The 23,732-nt window shown below is 40.4% G+C and overlaps 1 pseudogene; it reads right to left on the bottom strand.

Annotated features, from left to right (window-relative positions):
* Positions 1–17,606: 17,606 nt before the first annotated feature.
* On the bottom strand, positions 17,607–20,054 carry LOC122032560 (annotated as a pseudogene).
* Positions 20,055–23,732: the final 3,678 nt, after the last annotated feature.

Genomic DNA, 23,732 nt, shown 5'->3' with positions numbered 1-23,732 from the left:
TTTCCTTGGATTAGCAATCCTCGATTTGCAAATCAGGTAAATCTACAGTGTATGATTTCTTTACTTAGTCTCTACTTTTTTTGTGCATGTTTGTATTATAGTTGAAATCAAGAGAAGGTTCGAGTTTTTATTTTGTGAATCACCCCTCTTCTTAGGCCTCCGAGGACCAACAAGTGGTATGAGGCAGGGAGGAACGATCGAGCAACAGATGGTAGGACCAACATCGTCCCACGAAATTCGAGGGGAACTTGGGTGGCGTCTCGTGTGGAGGTATTCCTAGGCGAAATTGTTTTATAATGAAGTATGGTTTTAGCTCAAGCGAATCAAGATGGAAAAGAAAGCAATTGGACAAGATACATGGCAAATGATGCGCGAATATCTTTCTTGGTGTGTACCACCTCGAGGGGTCAGCGCGCCTATATTCATGCTAAAAGAACTGGGAGGTTCACGGAACTCCATGAAAGCCGTCTGAGCGTCTGGGCGAGGCTCGCAAAAGACATCCTGGAACAAGTTGATGAACATTAAATCACGGAAAGGTGAGAGAAGGTACATCTTAAAGAGGCGATTGCGATCTAAAGACTGGGAAGCATTGAACAATATTAACATCGCCTTTCGCCTCAGCGTTTCGAGAACTCCAGGCGTCAATCGTCGTAAGGCGCTACTACATCTCAGGCGGAAGTAAGTACATTAGAGGTTTTCTACCCTTGAATTACGATACGAGGACACAATATCCAGGACACAACCCGAGACAAGGCTGGTATGACAACAAATGAACTAAAGCACTCGGCGATCAAGAGTGTGCATTAAGAAACTTAAAAGTTTTTAGATCTAATAGAATAAAAAGAATCAGGTAGAAGCTAAGGTTAGCCGGTGCTACCCGATTATCGAGAAGGACACTAAGGAAGGCGCGAACTCATGAAGGTCACCCAGAAGACGCGACACAACCTAACTTGGGACGACTTGAAACCTTCTTCAAGAATATAAGGATTCAAATGATGCAAGGATTGCGATAATCGTGAAGTGGTAAGAAGGACAAAATACGACCTCGGTAAATGTGACAAGGGGAGATTAAGGCTTTAAGTCGTATGGTAAGTGGTATGCTCTTACACGATGAACTTTGAGTATTAAAACAATAGCTAAATCCATGTATAAATTTGAAAATAAAAATATCAAATTAGAAAGTAGAAATTAGAAGCAAAAAGAATTTTGGCAAATCGTGTCTTATAGAGGAAAATTGAAAATTAAAAATGAAAAACTAAAGAAGAAATAAAAATATTGAAAAAATCTAATGGTTCAAATATTTCTACTTTTAGAAATTATAGGTTTAAATTGGTATTATAGATTTCATCAAGTCAAATTAGAAATATATCAAAAATCTATGTACAGGAAATACTTGGTTAATCAGGGAACCTCATTGGGTTCCAAAACCTAATTTAAAATTAAAATCAGATAAGCATTTCGCACAGGAAATTAAACAACTAATTTCTTTATGAGGCTTTGTCTAAGGAAGTTGTTGCTCCAATAACAAGAAGGCTAGTGCCTCGCCAAGTATCGAAATGAAAAGTTTAATTGACTAACTGAAAAAGTATTAATTTAAATTACTTAATGCTTTAAAAGAGTTGTTCAATTTGTGTTAGAAAATATTTTTAAAAAAAATTTACTAAGAAATTTTTTATTATCTTAGAAATTTTTATGAAAATTGACTTAGAAATTTTTTATTATCTTAGAAATTTTTATGAAAATTGACTTAGAAATTTTTTTTAGAATTTTTTTTATGATAATATTGCCTTATAATTTTTCTTAAAATTGACTTAGAATTATTTCTTATGAATATTAACTTAGAATTTTTTTGGGGAATGTTGAGATAAGTTTCGAACTTAAAATTGTTTTAACACTTATGACTGTTTTTATGTGAAAAATGTTTTTACTTAAATTTTTCTTGAAAGAAAAATTCTGAAGAGTGTCTTTATTTAGATTTGTTTTTTTCACTCAAAGTTTTTTTTTGAATTAACCTTAGACTTGTTAATAACCCCAATTTTTATGTGATCAAAGGGGGAGAAGTATGTTAAGTCTAGGGGGAGGTAATATAATTTTTCATTTGAAAAATATTTGGACTTATTTGAATATAAATTATTTTTATTGCATATGTTTACCCTAACTTAACTTGGGTTGCTCACATCAAAAATGGGGAGATTGTTGGAACCCCAAGGTGTTTTGATGTGATCAAACAAGCTAAGTTAGGTCCTGCGTTTGTTTAACCCTTGTGTACGCGGGGCTGAAGTGTAGGTGAGGCGCGACTAGCGAGAAGTGAGGGAAGGGCGAAGTCGTGCGGCGAGTCGATAGGGACCTGAGTGGACATCGCTGACAGGTAGGATGAAGGTTCGAGGATGAAACTGAAGGAAGGCGGGAGAAGGTTCGGGTGAGCCCTATTCCGGATGGCGTCACCCCAAGCTAGCGGAGGTGAGACCCCGCAGAAGAGAGGCTAGCGAGGTGAAAAGTCAACATTGTTGACTTTGGGCTCGCCCGAGCGCCTTTGGCTCGGGCTCGCCCGAAACCCTGCTTGGACTGGACTTGACGGATCGCGTCAAGCTAGCGATCGATAGAATAGAATTTATCCCCTAGTGATCGGAACTCTCTTTCGGGCCTTGACGATCACTCAATATAAATCTTGGTTTGCACGTCACTTGTAATCAATTCTTTCTGTGCTTTGCGGTGTTCTTTTCATTTCGTCAACGTTGAGGAGAGGAGGAGATCATAGATCTTTGGATTAGCGATCTCGATTGCAAATCAAGTAAATCTACCGTGTATGATTTCTTTAGTCTCTACTTTTTATTACAAGTGTTTATGATATAGTTGAAATCCGAGAAAGGTTCGAGTTTTATTTTGTAGGGCAATTCACCCCTCCCCTCTTGCCGGCCTCCAAAGGGACCAACATAAACTTGCTGACTCTAAGCATAAATGGAGCTTATTTCATTTGTTTCAAAACTTATACTTTATTACTTTAAAATAATAATCAACTTCTCTTTGGGGGGCTTAGCAATGTAGCTCCTAATAGGAATTGGTAGCTAACCTGAAGCTGCACTAGCGTTTCTTTAAAATAAAATACTTATTATCTTTTATGTTCTTATAATAAAATGCCTTGGCATTTCTTTGAGCACTTGGTGTGCTGCTGATCTCAATACTTAAAATTTAGGGATCTTAGAAAGACCTTGGTCTTTTCTTACTTGTAGCTACTCATAATCCTCAAAAGGTTTAATATATCACATAATTGTTTCACTAAAATACATGGCTATTCATCTTATTAAAATAGCAAAGACAACTAACTATATGCTTTAGATTTAAGAGCTATTAAAAGCTAACTAACACATATATGCATATGTATCAAAACAAGAAATTAGAAACTGAATTAAGAATCAATACTGCTCATGCTATTCTAATACTGCATGTGATAAAGAAAACTTAAAACTAAACGAATGTGAAACAAGAAACAAAGGAAACTATTCATGCTCATCTAATGGTAAGGGAAATCTACTCGTGCTCAACTAATAACAATGTAAATTGTACATGCTCAAATAATAACAATGAAAGCTACTGGTACTCAACTAATAGTAATGAGGATTGTGCATGCCTAATTAAATAGCAAATAAAAGCTACTGGTGTTTAACTAATAGCAATGAGAGCTGTACTGGAATGCTAAGTTCAAACTCAATAGTTCTAAAATTACATGGCAAATAAATTTATCTGATACTAACTTAGAAGCTAGCAAGAGCCTTTCTGCAAATACACACAGAGTATCTAAAGAAGAAAACAGCCCTTGTTGTTTGTTTATTATTCTGGTAAGCAATTGACCTTTTGGCTATTAGAACATATGTGAATTTGGTTTTCATTTCTTGAATCACTCAAATTTTGATGCTCTAGAAAAAGTAATTAAAGTTTCTTGTGCCATTTTACTGTTTGCAGGATTTAGATAAACTTAGTTTGAACAATCTGGTCCTTCTGTTTAGTGGCACGGCAGGAAAACCAAAAGAGACCAAAGTGCTACATATAGCTATTCATTGTAGTGTCCACAAAGAAACTACATACTAGTCAAGCACATCTTTGTGCTCACTGTCTGCCCACAGAAAACAAATGGACAGCAACCTCCAACGAAAATTACCCTGCCCCTTTCTCTTTGCACAAACCGAGCTGCCCATTAAAGTAACCACAATTAAAATTCCAAACATGAAACTCAAAATTATAAGGCCTGTAGAGTCTAATCCACATGCCTAGTTCATACAATTTATTTCCCCTCTTTGAAGTACATGGCAGCAAACTCAAGGACACCCTCCTAGCGGCATATATCAAAGAAAACAACAAGAAGAAGCAAGAATTCGAGAGCTACCCTTACCGCAGGTGAGTAAGCGACTTACCTCGGTTCCTTGGACTCACAGCCGAAGAGGGAGAGATCTAGGGTTTCGGAGAGATGAAGATCTCGGCGGCTTCTTTGTGTTTCCGAGCTCCTCTCGTCGAGATTGGTCGATCGTCGGAGGGAGAACCCTAGGTCGTCTTCGTTTCCGCCCGAGAGAGAGAGAGCCGCGCCGCGCGTGCGTGAGAGGAGAAGAGGGGTTCGGGCGAGGAGAGGAAAAGAAAATAACTTAACTCTCTTAAACCTAGGTATTTCGGTTTTAATTATAACTTAAATACTATTTGGTTCGGATTTTACTAAGAAACCCGCGGCTGGTTTATTGGTTAAATGAACCTTTACTTAACCCGGGGTCCATGGTTCGAATCTCGGCTTGGACGTTTTTTATCAAAACTTCTTTCGTTTAGTAAAATACCAAACAACCTCCAAAAATTACATAAAAATACTTTAAAAATTCCTAAAAATCTCTAGAATATTTTAAAAGCATTTCCAAATATTTTTAAGGACATTTAGAACTCGAAATAGGGAAAGTTGGGTCGTTACAAATGACAGTGGAGCCACAATTGCAACTCGGTAGCCAACCGTGATGGGCGAGGATGTGTAAGAGGGATGATGAAGTCGAGGAGAAGAAAAATGGGTCAGGTGAACCCTATTTCGATGGTCGCGATCACCAGTCGCAAGAGCGACTGGATTGGTTGGAGGTGGAATGCCTGCGTTGCTGCCTATGGTGGAAGGCACCTTCAGAAGCGCATGGAGTCGCTTTCTCATAGAAGGGTCTAGCATTAGGGATAAAGCTTTATCCTTAGTGAAAGGCGCCTTCCAACCATTGGAGCACCTTCCACCCATAGATAGGATGGAGCTATAAAAGGCCCTAGAGTTAGGAAATAAACAACAACTTTTGTATCAACTCGTATTCTTTTCAAACATCCTAAGATCATAAGAGACTTCTAAGAAGGACTCGTCCATCCGCCTTCCTACCAGAGATTTTTAAGAGCTTTTATTGCTAACAACAAACCAAGTAAATTATATGGTGCGATGAACCTAGGTCGATGTTAAGTTATCTTGTATCTGATAAGTTTGAATGAGATTGTAGGAAAAGTCTTAAGTGTTCTTAGGCAAAAGTCCTAGTGGATTCTAGGTAGGAGGAAAACCCTAGAGGGTGGTAACCCTATGTGGTGGAAAACCCTAAGGGGTGGTAACCTTAGGTCCTAGGGGGTGGTAACCCTAGGTGGTGGAAAACCCTAATTGGCGGTAACCTTAGGTCCTAGAGGGTGGTAACCCTAGGTGATGGAAACCTTAGGTCTTGAGGGTGGTAACCTGGGTGGTAACCCTAGGTGATGAACCTAAGGGTGGTAACCCTAGGTTAAGGGGTGGCTAGGCAAAAGTCCAGTTGGTATGGAGGATCAATCGTGCGGATAAACTCTTGGTGGAGTAGGTGAGGCGGTTTCCGATGAGGGAGTAGTCGTGAATTAGGGTTTCCGAAGGTGAAATCTGAAGTCAGAACCGGACAACCCGGAGACTGTCAAAATGACTTTCTATTTCATATTTTATTGTACTAACATTGTTTTGCAGGGTATACTTTGTTTATAGACTAACTTGCCTTACAAGACAAAAATCAAACCAGAAAAGTCTAGGATGAACAATCTTGAGGCGCCATCCATAAAACTTAGAGGCACCTCGGGTGACTTGGACAATAGCCCCACAGCAAGGCGTGAGGGCGCCCTCCATGGAGCTTGGAGGCGCCCTAGACGTTGGATGAAGGGCACCCTCCATAGATCTTGGAGGTGCCCTCAGGCGGATAAGCAGCGAGCGTTGCGGAGCTTATCAACGCGACTAACTCGGCGAGCTGGAGGCGCCCTCCATGCTGTTGGAGGCGCCCTCAACAGGTTATTTAAGCCGGGTTCGAGCAGCAGCTTGAACAGAACTTGAAATCGTGATCCTTCTTCCGTGTAATGCTCAAAGAACAGTCCAACAAAGCTGTAACTCAACTCTGATTACCAGAAGCTTTAAGTTTACTGATTTTAGTCATTGGTATATTTTACTGCATTTAATTAACTGAATTCAAAGTTGTAATTTTCTGAATTGATAGTGATTACCCAAAGTAAACACTCAACGAGTATGGGCCTTGGAGTAGGAATCGCCACAGACTCCGAACCAAGTAAAACTTTTGGTGTTCGAGTATTATTTTTATTTGTCCGCTGCGTGTTTTTCTCTAACTAACGAATTAGCCATGAGCGCTATTCACCCCCCCTAGCACTTTCGATCCTATAATTGGTATCAGAGCGGGGTCGCTCTGAATCGGTACAACTACTGTTCGAGCATTCTTATTCGTCGTTTTTTCGTCTGTTTTTATTAAAAATAAAACCTTACGCCTTTTATTTTTTTTCCTCCAAAACTATTTTTGAAAAATTCATTTTCATCTTTTCACCATTTATCGGTATTAGCAAAATATCACATTTTCATAAATTTGTAATAACATTTTTAAATATTTTTATTAATATTTTATTATTTTAAAAAAAAATAGTAAATTGCTATTTTTTATTTTTCTCATGCACTACTAATCCAAGACCAAGTCTTGGAACATTTGTTTCTTTTTACTTTTTGTGTGTGAGATTTTCTTCTACAATGGCCCACCAAGAAGGCAACAGCACCGCACACGTACCACTCTTGTCCAGCGAGAATTTCAGATACTAGAAAGACCAGATAGAGCACCAACTGAAGACCCAAATGGAGATATGGACCATAGTCCAGATCGGATTTATAGTCCCCACTGAAGAAGGTGTGCCCATCTCCTATGATAAGTGGGATACACAAACAAGAAGAAAAATCGAGGCAAATGCAAAAACAACATGTACTCTCCTATGCGGACTAACAAATCCAGAGCTTGATCGAGTTGGAAAGTTCAACAATGTTAAGGAGCTTTGGGAGAAATTGATCAAGCTTCATGAGATTCCTTTAGAGCCAGAAGACTAAGTCAAACCTGAGTTCGAATCTGAGTATGAATCTCTAAAGTCAACCTCTGAATCAGACTTAGAAGAATCATATCAGACCGATTTCATAGCACTGATGGCCTAGGAAGAGATAGCTGAATCTGAGTCCAAATTTGAGATGGCAACAGTCAAAGGGGAGAATCCTATCATGGATCTAAAAGGTAAAATTATAAATTCCAAATTTTATATAACTTGTTTTAAGTGTAGGGAGAGAGGGCACTATAGAAATAAGTGCCCTACTCTTAAGATTCGACTGGCACAACCAAAGGAGAAGGAGAAATCAATCCGGAAAGGAAAGAAAACATTGAATGCTCCAAGTGCAAACGAATGGGTCACTGCAAAAGATAATGCCCAGAAAGAAGACCCAAGAATCTAGGGGGAGAAATCAAGGTTAGTAAATTTACATTATATGAAAATTCAATTTTTGCAACGCATGTCGGTACCTTAACTAATCCTGATTGCACTAGTTTAGATTTCTTTCGGAAATTAGATATGCATGCTAATAATGCAATGAATAAAGTTGATTCAAATAAGAATAACTCAAAATTATTTAATAAAAATAAGAAATTAACTATTAGAAAATTAGAAATACAAAATAATTTTTTAAAAGATAAAATTGATAAATTAGAAAAGATTGTTAATAATTTAACCAAATTACAAAATCTAGACTTGGATTACAAGTCTAAGGTAAAACTTAAACTCTACAAATTAAGTTATAGTCAAGTGCCTTTTAATTATGAAACTAATCAATAAACCATAAATGAATAACTTTCAACTTAAAACACAACTTGAAAAATACGTAAAGTTATAACTTAAACTAAACTAATAATTGCTTAATCAAGATTAGGATAAATAATGACCTAGGATTGATTCACACTCGATTACTTAGACTGAGGAATTTCAGAAATGAAATTAAATATCCAATTTCTTTGAAAGGCTTTGTCTAGAAGTGGTGGATGATCTCATACCCAAGAGGGTCTAATGCCTCGCCATAGCCTGAAAGTCAATCATTGAAATAAATATTTAATTAACTAAATGTAAAATCTTAGTCTAACTTAATTGTAAATTAATCCTTAGATTAGAATTTAAATTGAAGAATAAATTAACCATCTCACAAAACTATTAAGGTTCCCTGATTGAAAATTTAGAAAATGGTGAGATGGACCTAGATTTAAAGTAGTAACCAAACCTAAATTATTTAAATTAAAGCTAACTTAATTAAGATTCATAATTAATTATAAAAGTTTAATTAATTTCAAAATCTAGTTAATCATAATTAATCTCATTATTAATTATCAAATCATAATTTCAAAAAGTTAATTAGTTTCAAATCATAATTAATTTTAAGAATATAATGAATTTCAATCTTCAATCAAAGTTAATTATTTTCAAATGATTTAATTTTCAAAATCTTAATCATAATTATTTTTAATATTGCTCAAAAATTTTAAAATTTAATTAATCAAACATAAATGTTTTCAAATTCAAACTTATATTTTAAAATCTCAATCAGTATTTTTAAAATTCAAATTTAACTTAAATTATGTTTGAAATATACCTCTATATCATAAATATTTTTTCAAAGTTAAAGATAAGATCAACTTAACTTAACTCCATCTCACATATACTCATAAGCTAAACATACTTGATAACCTAGGGTGAGCTGGAAAATCAGGAAAATAATAACTTTTATGTTTTTGATTTACATGTTTGGACTCTAAGATCCTAAAAATTTGTTTTGGCATTAATTAAGGGAGAGTGCAAAGAAATTTAAGACATTAATTTTTATTTTATTAAAGCATTGTTTTTCAAAATTAAACTTTTCAAAAGTTCAAAATATTTCTGAAAAAGGAAGTTTATTTTTTTTTTAGGAAAAATGAATTATATTTGAAAAGACATACATTAAGTATTTGCTAAAGTACTTTTAAGTATTTTTGCAAGAAAATATTTTTAAAGTTAAGTTTTTAGCAAAATATTTTTTAAAGCTAAAGCTCTTGTCAAAATCTTTTTTAAGTTGAGTACTTTTAAACTAAGTCTTTTTCAAAACCTTTATAAAGCTAAGTATTCTTTTGAAAGCTAAGTATTTGACAAAATAATTTTTTTAAAAAGCTAAAATTTAGCTAAGTTGTTTTTTTTTAAAAAAGAAAGCTAAGTATTTTCAATGCATTTCTAAATTAGCTAAATATGTTTCAAAGAACTTATTTTCAAAAGCTAAGTTTAGCTAAGTTCTTAAAACAAAAAAAAGTGACTCACTTTCAAATGCCTAAAAAATTAGCTAAGTTTTTAAGTACAACCCTTCAGGGGGAGTTTAAAAAGTTAAATAGAATGAATATTTTTTTTCTTCTATCTTTACAACCTTCTCTCTATTTAGTACTATTTTTTATTTATATCAAAGGGGAAGAAAAAGGTCAAAGTTAAGAATTTAAATAACTTTAAACATATAAGGGAGGAGTATAAGGGTTTTTTTTACAAATTATTGTATTTATTCTTATGCTTAAATTCCTTTATTTATTGTTATATTTCATTTAACTTTGAACTGTGTTGCCATAAACAAAAAGGGGGAGATTGTTGGTGTAAGAAGCATTCGACGATCGAATCTAGGTTTTGATTATGTCAAAGGGTCCAAAGTTAAGTTATCTTGTGTCTGATAAGTTTGAATGAGATTGCAGGAAAAGTACTAAGTGTTCTTATGCAAAAGTCCTAGTGGATCTAGGTAGGAGGAAAACCCTAGGGGGTGGTAACCCTAGGTTTGACAACCCAGGTGGGTTTGGGAGTAACTCTAAAACGCTGTTAACCTAGCGCTTGAGAACTGGAGCATGCGGTGTTCCTGTGTGTGGTGAACCTAAGGGGTAACCTTGAGTCTCTAGGTGGTGGTAGAGGCGTGATGAGGTGGTAACAGTGATCTGGGTGATGGCAAAACAGGGGTTAACCCTAGCGAGATGTCAGGAGGTGTGATATCTTGGGGGTATTAAACTCATCAAGACCCTGAAATGAGTCATGGACTGAAGTAGGTGTCATTCGACCTAGGTGTCACACGTGTGAATTTAGGAGGAAATAAAATCCGGAAATAAAATTTCTGAGATGAATAAAATCCATATCCGATCTTGTGGAGATGTGTCTATTGTATAATTGTGCTAACATTTGTTTTCAGTATAGAAGCGAGCGTTTGTTTATAGACCAACACCTTTGGGATAGAAACCATAAAGATGGCGGTCCGAGGCACCCTCTCCAAACTGGAGGCGGCGCCCGTGCGTCGAGGCTCCCATGTGCTTGATAGGCGCTCCCCCAGCGTCGCGAGGCCCGAAGCTTGTTGAATGGAGTTTATGAGCACCTAAGACGCAGGTGCCACGTAGTCTTATCAGAGATAAGCCCGAAAGGGCTTATGAGCTTAACCGCTATGACCCTCCAGCGTGTGAACGGTTCAGGCGTGGTGGCGGGCCCTCCCTGTCGTTGAGAGTGCTCCATGCCTCAGCAAAGGGCCTCGGAAAAGAGTGCACAGGTGAGCGAGCACGTAACTTGCGGCAAATGTTTTCGTATCGCTCAACAGAACAACCATAAGTTCCGAGATGCATCAACGAGTCGGCAGGCTACTTTTTGACGCATGGTAAGCTATGGTTCGCAGCTTATGAATTGTATGAAGATTACCCATACTTACCAAATTTATTACACTGACGCGCTATAAGAGTCTCTTGGAGTACTCCACACGAGAACGCACAACGAACAAGTATCTTTTGGAGTAAGGTTTGGTCTTCATTATATTCCATCTGTGTGTACTCCAAACAAATTTGGTGTCCCCTGTCTAAGGCCCCTCTAAAAGGTGCATCATTACAAGTAAAATTCTATCCATCAGAAAGCGTCTTCCATAGCACCGAAGGCGCCTTTCATGAACAGTACGAAGATACCTCCCAATGTTTGAAAGCGCCTCGGGTATTGTTCACCCGAGGCCTTATTTGCTCCTTTTTTTCCTAAAAGTTAAGTTAGTCCAACAAACTAAATAATAACCTGCAAGACGATATTAGTATAGTAATAAGCAATAATACTTAGTTTTTGTCCTCCCAGGACCAGAAATTAGTCAAAGTCTCAGTTTAGGAATCCAAAATGGACCTAAACTAGACCGATGTCTACTATCCCTCAACTGAGATGCGTCCTCACTGAGTCACTCTCCTCTAATGACTTACCTTCACTTATCTCCTTGTAATCGGTTGACTAGCCTCCCGACCCACCAAGTCTTCATGCAGTTGTTAAGTCCGTAGACCTAACTAGACTTCAGCCAGCTGTCAAGCTCCGCGGACACAGCTAGACTTCCTACCATATATTAGGTCGTCCCTTTGACCTATCTGCACTTCGTGTCAACTATCAGGTCCTCAGACCTAGTTGGATTTCATCCTGGTGTCAGGTCCTCTAGACTTGTCAACTCCTGCACACTTGGTAAAACAGTTAGACCATAATAACACCTAACTTAACTAACTTATCATTCGTTAAAATCTGAGTTAGACCGTTAGTGCAAATTACACCAACATAATGTACCCCAAAAGGGCCCGAGCGGGCCCTCAACAACAACATCAGGAGTCTCGACCGCATGCGATCCAACATGTGGAAGATGAGCGGACAAGATTCCCTGAGCTTCAATAGTGAACCCTGATGTTCTTCTCTTACCATCGCTCGGCGACTCACAACATGAAAAACTGCTACCACTTTAGTCCGAGGCCTCGCCGACCAACCCCTCAAGGATACCGTCGACGATCTCCCTCTCCAAACTGACAACATCATCGCCGACTGGGAGGGCCCCAAGGTCAAGGCAACATATCGGCCGAGCAGAACCGGCAGCAACCCTAGCAAAGAGACAATCAAAGGCCCACCCAAGCATCGGTCGAGCGACCATCATACAGATCGGACTGGGAGGAAGAAGATCATGGTAATGCCGCCTCATGTGACATCAGCATGATAATAGGTGGCCCGACCAACGGTGACTCCAACCGTGCCAGGAAATCACACGTATGGAGATTGGAGATTCATGCAGTCGGGTGTAGTAAAGAGAAGGCACAAGGACCAAAAATTAGCTTTGGTCCTCAAGATTTGGAGGGAGTGAAAATCTCTCACGATGATGCCTTAATTATTAAGAGAGTAATTGCTAACTACAATATTCACAAGACTTTTATTGACACAGGTAGCTTGGTTAACATAATATTTAAGAAGATATTTGATTAGCTTCAAATAGAAAAAAAAAAGTAAACTCCAACCCATGACGACTCCATTATATGGTTTTACTAGCAATGAGGTATTGTTGATTAACCAAGTTCGGTTGGCCATATCTCTTAAGGAGGAGCTATTCATGAGGACTCGCCTTACGAATTTTATCATGGTGGACACATCTTCGACCTATAATGTAATACTCGGTCTGCCGACATTGAATGAATTCCGAGTCATTGTCTCTACATTATGCCAGAAGATCAAATTTTCCATGGATGACTCGATCGACAAGGTTAAAGGTGATCAGCTTATGGCACGTAGATGCTACGTGGAGGTTGTAAGAGCCAAATCTCGAGACACTTGAAAGGCTCAACGACTGGAGGTTAATGCAATTCAGGATGTGCCTCCCACTTTGGTTTATGAAGAAAAAGAGGAGATACAAGTTTGCCCCAGCCGATCGAAGGTCATCACATTCATTGCGGTCGATCTAAGCCCTGAAAAGAAAGTAGATCTAGTTGTCTGCTTAAAGTAAAATCATGATATGTTTGCATAGGCAACCCATGAGCTCCCGGGTGTCTCCCCAGCAATAATGCAACATGAGTTGCACGTCCGACCGGACGCCCGACCAGTGAAACAAAAGAAAAAAAAATTAACTCAAAGCAAAATTAGATTATCTAAGTGGAGGTTGAGAAGCTACTCGAGGCAGGATACATCTGAGAAGTACAGTTCCCGAGTTGGCTTGCCAACATGATATTGGTATACAAATCAAGAAATAAGTGGCAGATCTACGTCGATTTTAGAGATCTAAACAAAAGCATGTTCGAAAACGCATCAACTAGGTGGTAGATTCTACAGCTGGATGTAAGTTGATATGTATGCATATCAAGAATACTACTAAGTCCCACTTGCCAAGGAGAATCAAGAAAAAATCAGCTTCATCATGGTAAATGGAACTTACTATTACAATGTCATGTCATTCAACTTGAAGAATGTTTGAGCAATATATCAAAGACTTATGAACATAGTATTCCGGTGGCACATCGATAGGAATATGGAGATGTATGTTGATGATATATTAATAAAATCTCTTGAACTGCTGACCTATGTGCAGATATTGAGGAAACATGTCAAACCTAGAGAAAATATGGAGTCAAACTTAACCCCAACAAATACTTGTTCGGGGCTAAGAACGGGCATTTCCTCAGCTACATTGTGACTGAACGGGGAATAGAAGTCAATCCCAGTAAAGTTAAAGCGCTCCAAGACATGTCCCCATTGCACAATTTGAGGGAGGCTCAACGTCTGACTAGACAAATTATAGCTTTGTCAAGGTTCATCTCAAAATCATCTGATCAGAGATTACAGTTCTTCAAAATCCTACGCAGAGCCACCAAGTTCTAGTGGAGCGCCAAATATGATAAGGTACTGGAGGAACTCAAAAGCCATTTATCTTCTTTACTTGCACTTGCAAAGCCCATCGTCGGTGAGCTCTTTCGATCTACTTTTCTTCTACTGAGTGGGCTGTCAAATCGGCGTTGGAGCGATAGGACGACAATGAACAATGACTAGTGTACTTGTTGAGCCATTTATTCAAAGATGCTGAATGGCGCTACACTGGTCTTGAGAAGCTGGCATATGGGTTGGTTTTAGTCGCTTGGAGGTTACGCCCTTATTTCCTCTCTCATCCCATAATTATGTTAACTAATAGCACACTAGGCCGAGTTCTTCTCAATCAGAGTCATCTGGATGGCTAATTAAGTGGACTATGGAATTAAGTGAATTTGCTATACATTATCACCCCAAATTGGCCATCAAAGCACAAGCCTTAGTCAATTTTGTGATGGAAATATAGAATCCCAAGCCGGAGGAAATTTAGAAAGTCTATGTAGATGGATCGTTCACTCGGTAGGACAGTAGAGTGGGGATACTCCTAATATCACCATGTGAAGATAGGATACAACTGTCTATTTGGCTAGACTATCGGGCCACTAACAATGAGACAAAATATGAAGTTTGATCATCGGTTTGTAGACAACTAAGCATTTGGGAACTACTCGAGTTTTCATCTATTATGATTCCTAGCTGGCGACCCAACAACTCTCAGACAATTTTGAAATAAATAATATGAGGTTGAAATTATATGATGAGATGTTTGAAAGGTTAAAGTCAGGATTCCAAGAAGTGATAATGTAAAAGATCTCCCGACGCACAACAATACACGGACGAGCTGGCCAAGCTAGCTAGTTCTTTAAACCTATTGGTGTTCGACAAGCTGGTCGAGCAGGTATTGTTGGTAGCTCATATCGAAAGGACCAAACCATTAACGTAATTCATATGTGTATCCTGTAAACCTGCACAACTCAAATACACATATCAAATACAAGGATGAACCTAACTTAAACCTTTTGCCCAAACACCAAAACACATGGTCGCACGGACCATTGGGATTGCTCCAACAAGATGCTCTTCCATTTCTTTGCCATCCTTATTCCTGAGCACTTCAAAACTAAGTTTTATACAAATCATAATATTAAAATTAGTTTTAAAGAATATCTCCATTTTCTCTTTCCATATTGTGAATTCACCCTCTAATTTCGATGGATAGATGTTAGATCCAGTCATTCTTCTTGTTATTTTAGTCGATGATTAGTCTTTCTAAAGTGGTTGGGCTCTGATACCACTTATTGGATCGGATAGACCAGCTATAAGGGGTGAATAACCTGCAATTTAAATTAGAACCTTCTTTCTCTTGCTACTTTGCTAGCAAGGACACACAAATTAATTAATTAAAAATAAATGACAAAAATGTAAAGTAAGAAGAGAGTTTTATTTGGTTACAACCTAGGTGATTGTTAATTTGAGACAATGGAAAGCTCACTAAAAAAGAACTTCTTCGATCAAGATTGGAGGCAGAGTAGTCCCTTACAGTGGTTGAGTACAACCATTGAAGAACAAGAATGGAAATGCAAGTATAGGTGTTATTTGAACACCTAGTGTAAGTACCCTGTGATAGTTTTGATGTGGTCAACCAAGTTAAGTTAGGTCTTATTAATCTTTGATGCCATGTGTCTAAGTGTGCAGGAACTTAGGAGCACAAGAAGTCGAGCGGAAGACGTAGCTAGGGAGAAAGATGGCATGGGAAAGGAGCCGACGAGCTCGGTCCATCCAAGGGACGAGATACTGTAGAAGAGTACATTGATGGATGAGAAGGATGTACGCTACGTTTGTGGGACGAAAAGCCGGGATGGAAGCCTGCTCGAGGAGAAGGCCGGAGTTGGGTTCGGGTGAGCTCAACTTCAGTTGACCAGATCATCACCCACGTGAAGAAAATCGACTAAGGAGCTGATCTGCCTTAGGGAAAGCACCTTTAATGGCTTGGAAGACACCTTCCATGAACCGCGTCGAAGGTGCCTTCCATCCTGTTAAAGGCGCCTTCGGATGACCATTAATAGAAGATAAAGTTTTATCTTCAGCGATAAAACTTGTCACGCTAAAAGCGCCTTGGACCACCTTGAAGGCGCCTTTAAGCTTCGAATAATATTTTCTAAGAGCTATAAAAAGGCGCCTGGAACTATAAATTAATATATAACTTGAACAACAAGTATTGTAATTTTTTCTAGTCTTTTTCTTAAGTTGTCAACATCTGTAAGAGGCTACTCCGCCTTCAACGAGGAGTATTTCTAGTAGAGCTTTTCAACGCCTTGGATTAATAACCATTTAAGTTGTAATTAAGTAAATCCAACTTTCTTACTTTCTTTCTTTAGTTGTTCATTTTTATGCACTTCATTTTTATTTAATTTAATTGTGCTATTTAACTAAGTTAAAAGATCAAGAAAGGGATTATTTGTATTTTGCAGGCAATTCACTCATCTCTTACTGGCCATACGGGACTAACATCTAGCTCTAGAGCACTATTTATAGCATACTGGTCAAAATGACCATTGTTGACGTGGCAATTCGAGGTGCCTCCATTGATCCAGGGTGCCTCTAGCATGAAAAAATTTGCCAACGTTCAGCTGTTATGGCTGGATGGAGACATCTTAGTATGGTTAATGTGGACTTTGTTGCTTATTTCCGTGACAACGACTTCAATCTCATTCGAGGCGTCTTGGCTATTGTACATCCAGGGCGTCTCCAGTCCCATCTGAGGTGCCTCAAGTACTATTCATCTAAATGGTCAATTTCAGCATTGTCCATTCTTCGTTCCGCTGGCTGGGGTGATACTTTGGTCATCTAGAGTTGAGCTCACCCGAATCCAAATATAACATTTTCCTTGAGCAGACTTCTTTCTCGGTTTCTCTTCACTCGGATGTGCCACGCGCGTCTTTCTCTCTCCACCAGTATACTCTTCCACAGCTCCTCATCCCTCGGATGCATTGAGCCCGTTGACTCACTTTCCGTATCATTCTTATTGCTCGCTGCGTCTTTCGCTTGACTTCTTGTGTTTCTAAGTTTCTGCATATTTAAACACAAGACATCAAACATACACATGACCTAACTTAACTCGGTTGATCACATCAAAACTACCTCAATGTACTTACAAATTAGGTCAGGATTAAGTCAACACACTCAAGTAGAGTCATTCAACTTAGGGCTGAATTTGGATCGAGTCAACCGACTCACGACTGAGCTCGACTAGAGTTAGTTCGAGTCACATTCAAGTTAAATCCAACCTACCAATCTAAACTAGACTTGGATCAAATCACTCTCAACTCGATGCAAATTCAAGGTGACGATTGTAATGGTGTTTATTAAAGATCCGTCTTGACTTCCCTTCTAATCCTTTCAATAGACCTTTCACTGTCACCACTCAGAGACCTTCACTAGAGCCCCTGTATTGCTCTGTCCGACAACTACCAGCAAGCCGCCAGAGGCCTCCACCGGAGCCCCTGCATTGCTCGGTCCGACAACTGCTGCTATAGGAAAAAATGCTCTATCTCCCCATCTGTTGACCTATGAAGCGAGATACACATACAGCAAAGTGGCAAGTTTTGAAGCCCTCAGCGATGGATTTTGGATTCAGATGAACAAATCAATGCCTTGGAAATTATTATTATTATCATCATCTTAAATCAAATCAATCTAAAACACCTTCGAGATAGCATCAAATTCCCGTTCTAATTGTGTCACATCGAAGCCAAAATGTTCTATCATTTGTTTCATCAAATTAAGATTGCAGTTCAAAGATTTTCAACGGATGTGGCACAGTCACAGAGTTTGTATCTCCAGAAGCAAGTTCCGGTTGTTAATGGCGTTAAAATGGCGTCCCTATCTCGCTCCTGTCGGTGGGCGTGTAAAGCGCCGACCTGTTCCTCGGCCTGTTCTCCTCCAGCTGCTTCACCACCTCGCTCATGTCCGGCCGCACTGCCGCCACCGGTGCGCAGCATCCCATCGCCAGCTTCAGCGCCTGCACCAGCCCCTCCTCCATCGGGCTCTTCACCCCCTTCATCACCTCCATGTCGAACACCTCCATCGTCGCCTCCTCCAGCACCGCCGCCTTCACCACCGCCGGCAGGTCCGCTCCGTCGCCCTCCTTGCCCGTCCCCTTTCCGGGCTTCTTCCCGAGCAGGATCTCCAGTAGCAGTATCCCGAAGGAATACACGTCCGTCCTCGCGTTGCACTTCTTCATCCTCTGCAGCCCGGCGCCTTGTACCCGTCCGCCTTCGCCGCCGACACCATCTCGTCCGCCACTGCTGCGACCAGAAGCTTGTCGATCCTGAACTCCGTCAGCCGCGGCACGAAGAACTCGTCCACCAGCACGTTCTTCGACCGCACGTTGCCGTGCGTCACCGGCGTCTCCAGCCCCGCGTGGAGGTGCGCCAGCCCACGTGCCACTCCCAGGGCGATCTTGTGCCGGCGAGCCCAGTTCAGCAGCGGCTTACCTGCTCTGGTGTCTGCGCAATCATCAAATTGTAATTTTAATCAACGAAATCGAAAAAGACGACGACTTTGATCCGTTGCGAAGGGTAAATTACCGTGAAGAAGGTCATGGAGGGTTCGATTGGGGTGGTAGTCTCCGACGAGGAGCTTCTCCCCTCGATTCCCCTGGTAGAACGCTCGCAGCGCAACCAAGTTCTCGTGCCGGACTCGGGCGAGCTGCCGCACAACCGGCAAGCACTCAGCTTGATCCTTGCAGGTTCCTTCCCGCAGTAGCCGAAGAGTGATGTTGCCGCCGTCCGCGAGCTTCGCTTTGTAGACCGTCCCGTAGCTTGTCTTTTCCATCACCTGCCCGGTGGCGTTCAGCACGTCGTCGAGCGTAAGGTGCTCGCCGCCCTGGAACAGCATCAATCTCCCGTCTCCGCTGTTCCCGTCTTCCTCGAAGACGATCTCCTCCTCTTCTTCCGCCTGCCTTGCCCTGTTTCTTCTATTTCTTCCTGCACCCATCCAATGGACACCGACGCAAGGACCACCGCACCGGCCAGTAAACCGATCACGATGCCCGCATAGCGCCGGAGCTAAGGCCGGGACTCGACCTGCATCTGTCCAGTGGCCGGCCACAGAGCCCCGGGTTGTTCCCCTGGAAGGCCTCCGCCGTGAACCTCGAGTCCTGGAATGACGCCGGAAGTGGCCCGGTGAAGTTGTTGTAAGTAAGATTCAGCCTTTGCAGGTTCCTGAACCCCCCGATCGAGTCTGGGATTAAACCGGAGAAGTTGTTGCTGCTGAGGTCGAGCTCCGTCAGCTCACGGAACCCGCCGATGAACTCAGGAAAGGGCCCCTGGAAGCGGTTGCGTCCCAAGTCAAGAACCCTTAGCCTGGCGCAGGTCTCGCTAGGATCCGCAGGGTCAGGAACGTTCCCGGAGAGGTTATTCCCATGGACGCGGAGCAAAATGAGGCGCCCGCAGAGGTTCCAGATAGAAGGCGGCAGTGCACCGTCGAGAGCATTCTCGGCGAGGTCTAGCTCAGCGAGGGCCGGCGCGTTTCCGAGCTCGAGGGGGATGCCCCCCTTGAGCGAGTTGACGCCGAGGTAGAGAGCCTCGAGGAAAGAGAACTGGCCGAGCTCCGGAGGTAGAGACCCGGCGAGGGCTGCGGCAGGAAGGCGGATGGAGAGGAGGCGAAGCGAGGGTTCTAAGGAGAGGGAGAGGTTGGAGCGGAGGGCGGAGTCGTTGTCGCAACGAAGGGCGGATGCAGCGGATCCGCCGGCAGACCACCGGAGGCCGCGCCAGAGGCAAAGGGGGAGCGAGGTGTTCCAGGAAGAGAGCTCTGCGTTGGCCGCCGCAGCGCCTTCAAGCGCCGGCCTGATGGTATTGAGGAGGAGGAGGACGTCGGGCGAGGTGGGCTGCGAGGAAGAAAACGAAGAGAAGGCGAAGACGAAGACGAAGATAAAGAACAAGGAGAAAGTAGCCGTTTTTGAGGGGAAAGGCGACATTTTTGGAAGGCCAGAGGCCCAGAGAGCAGAGCAGGAGAGACAGATAGAGAGAGAGAGAGAGAGAGAGAGATGGAGCGAGGCAGCGACGAAGAGAAGGTTTCGAGGAGGGGGTTTTAGCTTTGCAGCAAGAGTTTCTCGAGCATCACATTCAAGGTAAACCCACACACAGTGGCAACGTCTGGGGTCCCACATTCCTGTTTCGTCCCTGCACCTAGTTGGTTAGAGAGGAATGGGGTGGACGTTGGGGTGGAATTTGACGAATGGAAAAGGGTCTTTGAAAAAGCTGGAAGGTGGGCGACGAAAGAACTGCGATGGTCATTTTTTTTATCATTTATTTTACAGCATTTTCCAAAAGACACATTTGAATTTTAAAATTTTCTATAACGCCCATTATAATTTCACATTTTTATTTTAAAGAATACCCTTTTTCTAAAATATTTTGCTTCTTATTATGTTTTGTTTTGTTTTTTTTTAAATCCACAATCGTGTGATCAGACGGTCAGGAAGTAAGTCGTTTAGTTGGTATTTATACGTGCGTTTGTTTGTTTAATGAAATAAATTTTAGGATTAATTTTTAATGAATACAGAAATATTTTGTTGGATTTTTACCTAGGATAAATATTCTTATGATTTATTTTTGAGTCATACCGAAGGTATATCTTGATATAATAGGTAGTCATGCAATCAAGTCATGCGTCCATGACTATGTAGTCATGGTCGAGTGACCATGATGCTGTTAGCCGCATGAAGATCCTAGTTGCTCAGCTTGACCGATCATTATACCTAGCCGACTAACCTTGCGGTCGTGATCGCTTGATCTAGTTGCATGGTTGTTTGGCCGACCTAGTCAAGCGATCCATCGATCGTAAATTTGTATAGAAATACAAAACTATGACGCACCTTTTAAGAAATTTCAACAAATGCACGAACTTGGGTCATCTTAAGTGTGACCCAAGTTAATCGAGGTCGACACCTAACATAAGTTAGCTTTGCCCTCGTTCCAACTTTAGCTAGAACAAACCTGGTTGTGTTGCGACTAAATCAGGTCCTAAACTAGCCGACTCATTTAACACACCTCTATCGATCTACAAGGCCAAGCGACTCAGCTCAGCGGCGGGCCCTTTGAAAGTCCTCTGTAGCCTAAGAGAACTGTTCTCTTACAAGAACACGACTGGCTAGAGACAGGACGGAAGCCATAGGCGCCGTGTGTTGTTGGAATTGCAACGCACAGCCTGGTTCTTCATCCTCTCAAGCAAGGCAACAACAGATTTCACAGGATTCATGTCATCGTTTCTCCTCTGCTCAGCAACTGATGCTAGCTTCAGCTTGTAGTACCGTATCGTGCTCCCTTTTCCAGCACGCTGATCAATTTTTTATTTTTTTATGGGAACTGAAACTACAAGTAGGAGTTGTTTAATCTGTTAAAACTATTAATATTGAAGGACTCCTTTTAAAAGGAAGAGGGACATGATTTAACATCTGCAATAAAGGTTACAGCATTATAAAAGTCAGCACGCTTGTTGGTCGAATATGGACTGGTCAGATTTGATAGGAAAGCTCAAAAAAGTCCTTTCGAATTGAAATAGATATTGAGACAAAGATACGGCAGATTTTATTCTGTTCTGTCCTCTATATTTTTCTTTTGCTGCTGCGACTGTTTGATCGTATATGGTAAGTACTTCATAGTTTCTGATCGGACCGTCCCATGTTTACAGAGGCCCAGTGTGCTGGCCAGGACTGTGGCCCAAGTTGGAATGTGGAGAGTACAATTATTATCAGTGGCCACTGGCCCAGTGCAGTCCTTCCTGAAACAGATGTGGTGTAGGGGTGCAAAATGAAGTTCATAAGTTTTTTAAATTAATTAAAAAAATATTTAATTTGTATTTAAAATTATTAAATTTGAGCTAAATTTGAACTTGATCGATAATTTTTTTGAACTAAATTTGAATCCATAATATTTAATCGATTGTTCACGAGCCGCTCGAAAGCTGAATTCAAATAGAAATTTAATTTTTTTAACACAATTTAAATTTAGATATGCTCAAATTAAATTTTGAATAATTTAAACAGGACTCAAATTTAAATTCTGAATAATTTAACACAATCCAACGACTGTTGAGGGCGCTTTCAGCTATCTTTCCAGCTTCTTTCTTCTTTTTTTTAGCTTCCGAAGTTCCGATTACTTGGGTGATTGCGGCCAATCGAAATAGGGCTCACCTGAACCTAATTTTCAGTCTGCTCCTCGAGCAGGCTTCCGCCCTGGCTTCTCATCCCTCGAATGTCGCGCACGTTCTTCTCATCCATCGGAGTACTCTTCCGTAGCTCTTTCGTCCTTCGGACGCACCGAGCCCGTCAGCTTCCTTCCCGTGCCGTCCTTCTCGCTAGCTACGTCTTCCGCTCGACTTCCTACGCTCCTAAGCTCCAGCACACTTAGACACAGGGATCAAAATCAAACAGGACCTAACCTAACTTGGTTGATCACATCAAAACAACCACGGGGTCCAACAATTCCCCTCTTTTTGATGTGTATCAACACAAGTTCAAGTTAGGGGAAAAAAACAGACAAGTAGTAATTTAAAGAAATTACTAAACTAACATTTTAAAGATAAAGATTGCCATAATAGAATTTGCAAAAAAATATTAACTTGTTCCTATCCAAAAAAAATTTAAGTACTAATTTGAAAAAAAAAATTAACTCCCCCTAAATTTGTTCCCTATCTCTCCTCCTTTGATCACAGCAAAAGACGGAGTAGGAGAAAATAGATTCTAAGTTAACGAAGAACTCTGATATTTAAATGGTGTAGGAATTTTGAAAGTATTTTGAGAAATTTCTAAAATGTTTAAACAAAAACTTGTTAAAGCATTATTTAATTTCTATTTTCATGCTTTATCGGCAAGTTAATTAAACATTTTATTTCAGATTTTGGCTTCAAGGCAGTGGCGAGTTACTAGGCCTTCTTGGTTATCGGAGCAACAACCACTTTCTTAGACAAAACCTCATAAAGAAATTATCTATTTAATTTTTCTTGCTGAAAGCGCTAATTTAAAAATTTAATCTAGAAAAGATTTTGGAACCCAATAGAGATTCCTTCCTACTGGGTTAGTTAAAAACTTAGTGGGTATATATCCTTTAGGTATTTTTCTAAGTTGACCTTGGTGATATTTAATATACCAATTTAATTTACCATAAATTCTAAGTTTTGATTTTTGGAATTTATTTAAGCATGCATGATTATTTTTCAATTTCAATTTTTAATTTTTCATTTTCTAATTTTAGATTATCGTACATTTATAGAGGACATGCTTTTGCTAAGTTTAACTTTAACTCATCATTTTCCTTTTCTAATTTAACTAAATCTTTAGTAAGCACTTTAATGAACTGAAAGGATTGCTTGGGAGTTAGAGCACGACCTTACTTACCTCAATTTCGATGCTCCCCCTCCATCGCAGCTTTCTTCTTCTGATGATCCTCCTTCTTCTATGCTCATTTCTGAGCCGGTTCATCTTCTTCTACTTGATGGTTGGCCATCAATGCTAATCCCGAGAAGGCTTCGACTTCAGATTCGGAGGATGATGATTCATCCCATGTAGCCTTCAGACTCTTGCGTTTAGTGGGCGTCGGTCTTTGGGACTTCTCCTTGTCCCTTTTCTTTAATTTTGGGCAGTCATCCTTGATGTGCCCTTCCTCATTGCAGTTGTAGCATCGGATTATCCTTCTGTTGTGTTGATGCTTTCTATACTGTGATCTAAATTTATTAGTTTTAATAAACTTATTTAATTTCCT

The sequence above is a fragment of the Zingiber officinale genome, chromosome 11A, assembly GCF_018446385.1.
Source record: "Zingiber officinale cultivar Zhangliang chromosome 11A, Zo_v1.1, whole genome shotgun sequence".
In the NCBI taxonomy this organism is placed as follows: Eukaryota; Viridiplantae; Streptophyta; class Magnoliopsida; order Zingiberales; family Zingiberaceae; genus Zingiber; species Zingiber officinale.
The sequence above is the reverse complement of the archived record's forward strand: the minus strand, read 5'-3'. Positions and strand labels throughout refer to the sequence as shown.